The 10,026-nt window shown below is 40.8% G+C and overlaps 1 long non-coding RNA gene across 1 annotated transcript; it reads right to left on the bottom strand.

Annotated features, from left to right (window-relative positions):
• Positions 1 to 5,965: 5,965 nt before the first annotated feature.
• Positions 5,966 to 9,751, bottom strand: LOC102237676. Its single transcript, XR_312692.2, has 3 exons — positions 9,574 to 9,751; positions 8,907 to 8,958; positions 5,966 to 6,188 (listed from the first exon to the last, which is right to left on the bottom strand). It is a non-coding gene; the product is annotated as an uncharacterized LOC102237676 (long non-coding RNA).
• Positions 9,752 to 10,026: the final 275 nt, after the last annotated feature.

The following is a 10,026-nucleotide window of genomic DNA, read 5'->3' on the forward strand; positions in this document are numbered from 1 at the left end:
TTCCTCAACAAGCGGCGCTGTGATTGGCTGGAAGGATTTCACGACGCGCGCCGATTGGCTGCGCAGAATCAACGGGGCGGGGCTCAGGTGCTCCCACGTGTGCGCCTGGCAGTCAGCGGTGGTTACATCGCAGTGCTCAGAGATGGGACAGGCAGCAGCGACAAGGCGATACCATCTGTTACCTATTATAGATGCCTGATTGAGAATGTCCTGCTTGCCTCTTCTTATAATAAGTTGATGTTATAATTGATCCTTCCGGAATTTATATCAGCTTGGGGGAGTTGAAGATGATATAAAGGCTGTTGTGATATTGCCCCCCTCCCTGCTCGGAATGAAAGTTAAGCTCTCTTTCAGACCTTCTCCCCTCCACTTGTGCAGTCATTTAGGCCTGGATGCTTTTTTGGCCGGTAGGCGGCAGGCATAAGCCACTCGGAGATGGGGAGGTTTTACTTCTGATTAGGTGTCTCTCTAGACCTCTATAATAGGTTAACAGTGCTGTTTTCACTGAATTTCAAGATCTTCCAGAGAGCCATCCCACGGCTGCTGAAGATCTGTTGTGCATTAAATCAGCAAAACAGAAAGAGCCTTCAGCGTAGCAAACAAACTGCGTCTCAATCCCCAAATCTGAGTCAAATGGATGGAAGCACACTCTTATCGTGAATGAGCCACGTTGACATTTGTCCAGTGCTCTTCTTCAGTCTTGACTATGCCGAGTGTTGGCATTTCACCCCTCCGCTGTGCCAATATGTCCTCCCCCTCACTCACCGTATCCTCTCTCCCTCTCTCAGTCTGAAGCCAATCTGATTTGCCCCTGGGCCCGTGTTGGCAGAAAGAGGTGATAAACACCGCAACCATGACAACCGGCAAGCCAGACAAACGTCCGAGTTCTTGTATCCTAATGGCTTTCGCTTGGCATCCCCTCCTCGCTTAATTCATCACGTCCAGCCTTCACCTGAGCTGATATTAAGGCTCTCGGGACGGATGAAGGTGGCACGGCTTGGCTGCACTTTGAGCTTTTCTCATCCAGTCTTTTAAAGATAAGCCTCTGGCTCTTCTTATCAGCATGTGAGATGAAACGCTAGTGTTAACACTAAAGCCTCCACATCACTTTAAACAGAGCGCCGGCATTAGTCACTGAATAAATATTTCCTCAGTCTGATTAATATTAACATGGATGTTAGAAGTGCTGACATTCTGAAGGATACCGATTCTGGTACATTGATACAGTTCTTTGCCAGAAGTATATTCACACATCTTGAAGTTTTTCCTGCTTTGTCACATAATAACCACAAACCTCAATGACTACATTTTGGATATCATCTATTAAGCCGACACTAAATTCTGCATAATTGTGATGTGAAAAGAGAATAGTACCAGCATTTAAAAACTCCAACGTTTTTTTTGGAGTATGTATCACCATCTAGGACAATGTAAAGGACTACATTTCTCACTGTTCTCAAGGTTAGCTAAGGCTAAGTTTGTCTTAATATCTTGCCAAAGATTCTCAATTGGATTTAGGTCTGAACTTTGACTAGGACATTGTAACACATATCTATATTATTCCATGGCAGCTCTGTTGACATGGTTAATGAAGTTCTTCTGCTAATGTGAGCCTCTACACTGTTTCAAGTGTTTTGACATGCCTACTAACACGTCTCAGTCTGAGATTGTTTTGTATGTAGCTCTGACTAGTTTCCATGAAAAACAAAAGAATAATCCACAAAGAAGAATGTTGACCTTATTTACCCTGAGAGTATTTTATTTATTTAGGAGCGCCTGAACAAAAGAGGCTGTACACAAAGAGATGTCAAAGTTGAATGATTTTTAATCTGACTTTGAAATCCATTCATAATTTTTCTTCAACTTCACCACACAGTCCAGTAATAAACACCAAAACAAAAAACAAAAAAAATCTGTTTGTAACATTGTAAAATGCAGTTAAGTTCAAACTGTGCAAATACTCTTGTAGTGCAGTGCGCAATGTTTCTTTTCTAAAACGCATTCTTTTGATCAGCAAGCCTCTGACGCTTCGAAGAGTCGAGTTGTAGGACATGCATGCAAGCCCAAAGCTTGTTGAAAGCATGGCTGCTGTAATGGGAAGGCAAACCAACCTGTGTGAGCGGCGCGAAAGAGGCTTTTACCCGCGCTGCCATGTGAAAACTTCCCCAGTGTCACCGATTGATTGGACAGGCCTCTGCAAAAAAGCAAAAACCTCCTCTTCTTAATGCCAGCGCGTGGCCTTTTCATGAGCGAGGACGTCGTATCATCAGGAAGAGCAGCGTGAGCCATCGTAATTCTGTTTTTTTTTTCTCCCACCACCCTCATTACCCCTTACTGTGACTGAGCCCAAATTGAAGTTCAGATTTGGCACCTCGGGCCTCCCCAGAAAAAATGTGTCTGTGTGCAAAATGCATTGTGGAACACATTGGGCTGAATCACCGTAGGTATTATGAATTCGTCCCCCTCCTCGGACAGCTTCCCGCAGAGTCACTGGAGGCGAAGGGGGTGAGAAAAGAAGAAGAAGAAGAAGACAAAAAAATACAGAGCCTTACCTTTAAGACTCCAAGGGGGCAAGGTTCCCATGGCAACTGATTTGAATCCTAATTAAAACAGGAGATTTGATTAAGTGGTGCAGCGATGTGTGTGTCTGTGAGAGATCATGTGTGTGTGTGTGGGAGTCGACATGTTCTTGTGAGTCACGGTGTAAATGAGGAGGGGGTGTTGTGTGGCTATATGTGTGTATTTATGTGTGTATAATCATGGGCCCGTGGGTAATCCTGTGAATCACTCCAGCGTCTCCGGCCTGGACGCTCTCACATGTGTGCATGTGTTCCGTGTATCCCGTGAGGCTCGTCCTTGCCTGCAGAACCACTGTGTGAATCAGAGGTGAGTCCTCTGGAGTTGCCCTCTGCTTTAATCTGGAGCTAATGACAGAACCACCTGCCCTCCTGGCTGTCCTCGTCCTCCTCCACATCTCACCAAACCTCCAATGCCCACCGCTCATTGTCGTCTCCCACCCACAGCCGGTCTGTTTCTCTCCCCTCCCTCCTCCGTCTGCCCCTCTTCTCCTTCATTTCCTTTTTTTTTTCTTCTCCTTCCCACTTTTAGATTCTTTGAAGAATAAATGTCCTTTAGCTTATTTCAAATTGATCTCAGTTGTATATTGCTAATATACTTAACCCTCATATGACCATAATTTGCAACTGGGCCACCTGTTTTTTTTAGTTTTGTTTTTTTGACTTTATGGCTGTAAAATTCTCAAAAAAATGTGCATTGAGTCTGTATTTTTTTCCTCTTTTTTCCAGAATAATTTCATCTTTCAGTGTCTGACAGCTATTTAACATTTCTGTTGATCAAAACTTGTGAACATACAGTTTAAAGAGAAAAAAAAATCAGAATTGAAATTGTCAGGTTTATCACTGAACAAGAACTTGAAGAATACAGGGGCGAACAATTTAAACATTTAACTGCATTTCATAAATACAGAGGAAACTGTGAAGCCTGGCCTCCAATTTACCAGATTTTATGCCTGTTTTTTTTGTGGTAGGCTTTAAAGCAGTCCCTCTCCAGCTGCATGTCTGAGAGTAGAAGTAATAATAGTTGAAATTATTTAAATTATTTAAATTAAATTATCCATGTACCTGAGTATAATTTTAAAAATATGCTGTGGTAATTATTATTAGTCTAGATCGGGCTGTGGAAAAGTACTTGCCTCCTGTCAGCTTCTTTCTGCTGTTGACAATTTTTTTTTGTCACACTTTATTGTTTTAGATCAATAAACACATCTAATATCAGACAACAATATCCTGAGAAAACACAAAAAGCTGTTTTCATATTTGTGACAAAGTCATTTCCACTTACACCTATTGTGAGCAAAGCGATAACAAGTGGTTGCAATAATTGGCAATGAATATCATGTGACTGTAGAGGAATTTTGTTCCGCTCTCCTTTGCAGGACTCGACTCAAGCACAAACGACCTGATTTAAGTCAGAACTTTGACTAGAGCACAGCAAAACCTTCATTAAACTCATTTATAGGCGTTCAGAAGTGAACTTCCTGATGTGCTTCAGATCATTGTTCTGGCGCTCGGGCACAAAATGACGGCCAGATTTCCTCCAACGAGAGAGCAACCTTCAGTGTTTCGTCAGTTACATCGAGTTTTTCAGGGTCAGAAGCAGTGAAGCAATCCCTGATCATCAAAACACCACCTTGGTAAGACGCTCTAAAGTTCTCTAAAGCGCTGAGCTGGTTTTATGCCAGATGTAGCTGGACACAAATCATCCTTAATGCTGTTGACAGAATATATTATGTAAGTGTTTTGCTGCAGAGTTTTGAGCCAACTGAAGCATTTTTTTGTTTATACTTGTAAAAACCAAATGTGTGTAATCTAGAGAAGAGCAAAGACAAGAATTAACAGCCATCTCCAGGGTCTGTTTTGATACCAACTTTATTGTGGACTAAACAGTTTTGGATAGATTCCTTTGAATGGCCTTCAAGTGACATTGATCGTTCAAAAACAACTCTAACTTCCTTAAGTTTGGCTCGACAGCAGAATTTAAACGACTTATCTGCTCTCAGGGGATTCTCAGAGTGAAGTTCAAGATCACATATTTTTTAAAATCAGTCTCAAGATTACACGATTAGAAGAACGCTTAATGGAGCAGGATAGTTGAATGTCATCTGCATAAAAGTGACGGAAGTCGGGTGGAGTCTCTTTGGAAAATGACAGATGGTCTTTGTGCTCTTATGGCACTCATCAAAATGTAAAAATGTTTGTTATTTTTGTGGTTTTATGATGTAAAGCACTTTAAACTTCTGTATTGATGAAATGTGCTATACAAATAAACTTGATTGATTGATTTATGGTCCAAATCAGAAGTGGATTTGGCCTTGGAACCGTCCAACTGATGCCATTCTGTCTCATAGCTGAATCATAAACTCTGACAGTTGCAAATGAGGCCTGCAGTGCTTTAGATTGTGTTCTTGGTCCTTTGAGACTTCCTATTTAGGTCATCTTTACGCTCTTTTAGGTATTTTGGTGCATTGACCACTCCAACGCAGATTCACCACGTCTGTTCAATAATGGATTGATTCTCTGGAGTCCCAATGCCTTAGAAATTAGATGTCAATGAATTTGTTCCTCAACTGCTCTTGAATTTCTTTGCGTTTGAGAACTTTTGGCCTACTTCGTGTTGTCAGACTGGTTCTATTTGAAGTGATGCTATTCTTTTTTTGACAGGTCCAGCTGTCCTTGGTACAGCAAGAAAAAAGGAACTTGAGTTTACAAAAATTGTGATTCTTTTACATGATTTTTACAAAGGGGGAAACTTTTTTCTGTTCTTCGTTTACCCAGGTTCAGATTCAGAAATTGTCCCATAAGGCTTCAGCATACCGGTAATATTTTGTTTGTTTAACTCTAAATAATGCATGAAGTAATAACACATCTTAATAATTAACTACTGAAGTATAAATTTACTTTGATTGGAATGAAGTAATTTAATAAAATTGCTGCCCAGGCATATTTGTTACCTATTAAAAGGTAGTGTTGTAATGCAGTTTAATTGTGTTTATAGCAAAAAAAAGTACATTGTTCATATTAATCTAATAAAGTATTTAAATAAACTGCTACACACTAAACTCTAGAATATTTGAAGTTGGCCCACTGCGCAGAAATATGTCCAATAAATAAACCTCAATGGAAATTTTCTTTACAAAAATAGTTGTTTCAGAGTAAATGAGCTTAAATACCAGCATATGTTAAATGAACCAATGATTAGTCTGGCTATAAGTATATTAAAGTATATCTAATTTTCCGAGACCCTTTCTTATACCAGGAGAATGCAACACGCCCTTGCCTTCTTCCTCTCCCTCATGCCTCAACCTTCTGAGTAGCAAGACACCAGGAGGGGCGGTGAGGACCCCCCAAAAAACCAAAACATGCATTCAGGCATGAGAACAATGTGTACGTTCAATAAGATTTTTAAAGGACATCCGTGGATCGCCGGAGAGGAGGAATACTCCACGTCCTCCGCTCCTCTCGACATGTCGCCTTGCCCTCAAGTCTCGAGTGTGTGCACTTGCGCGTCCCGGCGGATATCTTTTGAGCAAGATCATAATTGGAGAGAGCCACAAATCTGAGATGACCACTTTTTGCAGTGCGTCCTCAGTGGAAGAGGAAGGACTGAGCCTGGAGAGGGAAACAAAGTGGATTAAATCAAAGAAAGTGTGAAGAGGAAACCAGTCCGAATTAATAAGAGCCCACAGGAGAGTCAGCGCAGGGATGGGAGAAGAGGGGAAGAGATAAAAGAAAACAAGAAAGGGGTATAAAATATAAAGAATCTGAGTATTATCAGAAAGAAACTCAGTCTGGAGACAGAAGCGGAGGAAGAGGAGAGGATATGTGGTTGAAATGAAACAGCATGAATCCCCATCCATTTCAGCTCTGGACAGCTCCAGAGACAGCACTAGGCCATTATAAATAGATCCCCTACTTTAGAGGCACAGTCAACACTTCCCCTCTTCACCCCACCAAAAAAAAAAAAAAACACAAACAAAAAAAACCCCTATATCCTCAGAGCAGCTCCTGCCTCTGAAGAAAAAATACCCAGATATCGGATGGGATCTTATAACCATCGTCTTTCAGTTCCTCTCCATTTGTTTTCTTCGTTTAGCGAGCCTCCACGGTTCGACAGCTTCTCTTGAGTGAACAAAGTCAATCTTTCTCCAACAGATTCTCTTTTATAGTTCATTCTGCAGAGTTGAACAATTGGCCCAAACACAAACCAAAACTAGTTTTTTGATGAAGCAAGCTGACATTAGACTTTTGCCAAGGCCTAGTTCTTAATCCTACTGGAAATGTATGAATGGTACTCCAGAATCAACCAACCAAGTTAACTGTATGCCAGTCACTTCTGACTGACTATCTTTCTTTGAACTTTTGTAGCGCTTTTCCAGTCATTTTGACCACTCAAAGCGCTTTACACTAGAGTCACTATCACCCATTCGCACTCACAAACGCGTACACATTTATACACAATACATAGATCAGTAGGCAATTTGGAGTTAAGTGCCTTGCCCAGAGGCACATCAACATGTGGCAGGAGGAAGCTGGAATCGAACCTACAACCTTCAGATCACAAGATGATTACTCTACCCAGACAGCCACATCTATCTATCTATCTATCTATCTATCTATCTATCTATCTATCTATCTATCTATCTATCTATCTATCTATCTATCTATCTATCTATCTATCTATCTATCTATCTATCTATCTATCTATCTATCTATCTATCTATCTATCTATCTATCTATCTATCTATCTATCTATCTATCTATCTATCTATCTATCTATCTATCTATCTATCTATCTATCTATCTATCTATCTATCTATCTATCTATCTATCTGAGGAGAGTCCGCAGTGACACCTAAAAGTCATTAAAGTTGATTATAATTATTCCATCCAGGAAAAACACATTGGTTTAAATAAGCCGTTAAAAATCCCAGATTATTGCAATATTGAGGTTGGTAAGTGTATGCCAACCTCAGACCGGCAGCAACATTTTAAGCAATTCAAACGCGTGCATCAATGTTTAAGCACTCTAAACAAGTACATGCATCTACGTGGCAGTGCATACATGCATGCTCTGTCTCTGCCTGCTTGTTTCCACTGCAAGCAAGCGTTAAGTAGCCTTGTGGGGAGGCAGTAATAAGGACTAATGCACCTGAGAGCCCTGAGATCTATAACCATCATCTGCATCTCCCTGATATTACTGGAACCGTCTCTGTTACTGTTTCTGATAGGAATCTCCAGGGAGAGCTTTCCCCTCCACTGCCAGCGGGAGAGGGAAGAACGAGGCGGGGAGGGTGGAAGGAGCAGAGAGAGGGAGAGATGCACCTCTCCATTTCCTCAAGGTGATTCACCTTATAATGCACGCAGAAATCAATGTGAAATTGAACTGAAAATTGAACTTTCAGCTCAGTAACGTGGGAGACATGTTGTTATTAAATCTTTTCCTATAGCCGTGAAACTGGCCGCCTGCTATTTGAACGCCACTGAATGCATGTTTTCAACAATGTGTCTGATTGAGACCTATAGGGGACCCCGGGCTTCGCTGGGAACCCAGTTGCTGGCACTTGCAAGTCGCTACTCCACCGATATGGCCTCCATGGAGGCCATATCGGTGGAGTAGCGACCACCTAGCAAGTTGTGATTAGCCTATGCGGGGAGTTCAATTCAATGCTGGAGAAGAGAGTGCGTGCCACGGCCAGCCCAAAGCAAAAGAGAGCAAGGCGACTGCAGCAAAGGGCCCCACCCACCTCAGACCGTGTCTTACTGTCATGAAATTCAGGTTTCCAAAAGTGTTTTATTTTTTTGTTTGTGTTTTTTTGTTGAGGAACATTCATACAAATGAAAACAAGATTGGATTTTGACGTTTAGAAGTTGGGTACTTCTTTACAATTGCCGTTAATAAATCACAGAATGTGACTTATTGGCTGAGACAACCAGCACTCATTTGGTTGCAAACACAAACATCACTGCTTGTTAGCAAAATGTCATGTGATACACCAACACACAGAACTGCATATAGCAAAGTGTAATAATTATTACACTGGGATATATTTTAATTTTCTGTTTTTTTGTTGTTGTTGATGTTTACCTGTTTGAAAATGGTCTTGCCTTTGAGAAGCCCTTTGTGATCTATATTTCTGTGAAAGGTGCTATAACATTACAATTGTACTTTTTAGTTCCTTTTGAGAAACAAAAATCTAAAATTTCCATACTTTGACCAACATTCTTAGATTTAGGTCTGGACTTTGACTGAGTCTAACTCAGTGTTTCTTAAAAGTAAAACCCCAGCCATAGTCTTAAGTATTTTGCAAATTTTCTTCCAGGATTTACCTGTATTTGGCTCCATTCCTCTCCCCATCAAGTATGATCCAAATCCCTATTTCTGCTGAAAAAAGTAAAGTGTTCAGGGTGATATACAGATTCCTGTAACATGTAAAAAGTTAAGTTTGAGGTTAATCTGATCAGAGCACCTTAACCTAAATGGTAAGCGGCAAACTGAAATCTTTTTTGCTGTCTTCTTGCCACCAACAAATGCCATTTCCGGAGTTCACTTTCTTTCTATTGCTTTTTCTATGACATATTTTCCTTCCGCTTAACTTTCCAAATACGCTTTGACACAGCAAAATGTGAAGAGTCTGCTGCATTAACAACTGGCGACTTTTTTGTATCAATCTCTACCAACTGGAAAACTATCAAGTCCCATTTAATCGCATAGCCTTAAAATAATATTTATTTACCTTATGTAACGGTTAATTTCCTGAAAAACTTTTTTTTTCTTTCTTTTAGTTTCAATCCATAATCATTAAAATGAACAAAAAAATATCACTCTGTGTATTGGATCTATATCAGTTTCGCTTTTTGGACTAAATGATTGAAATAACTTAATTTTACAATAATATTCAAATTCGTTCAGATGCCTCAGCTTAATCCACAAACATTGAAACATGAGTGACACAAATGAATTTCCAGTAGAGCAGTGTTGAGTGGTTGTAGGTACATAGCTTGCTGGGCCGGGGGCCCCAAGATCAAATTCCGTTTACGTCCCCAAACAAATTCATCGTAGGCGCTGCATCTGTTGCTGTCTCTTCTTCTTCGTTTTGGGGGGAAGTTCGCGCAGACTGTCGGGCCTCGCTGTAGTGTAAAAACACTCGTTCCTCTTCAAAAGTCATCACAGTCTCCTCCGCAGCCAAAGACAGCTGGCACCACATCACCATGGTAACGCACACACCGTTATTTCTTTCCCTTTTTAAAGCGAAATCCGTATAGGTGCTTAAGGGCAAGAGGAGAAATGAATAAACTAATGAGATTATAAATTATCGTCGCTATAGCGGAAACGTTTTTTTTTTTTTTTTTTTTTTTTTTAGCCCGCCGCTCACTCGGGTAACGTGAGGGGGAAGTTTATAAGGGCCCCACTGGCTGTGTGACTCTGATGTCTCCTCTGTAATCTGTT

This window comes from Xiphophorus maculatus, chromosome 19, assembly GCF_002775205.1.
Source record: "Xiphophorus maculatus strain JP 163 A chromosome 19, X_maculatus-5.0-male, whole genome shotgun sequence".
NCBI lineage: Eukaryota > Metazoa > Chordata > Actinopteri > Cyprinodontiformes > Poeciliidae > Xiphophorus > Xiphophorus maculatus.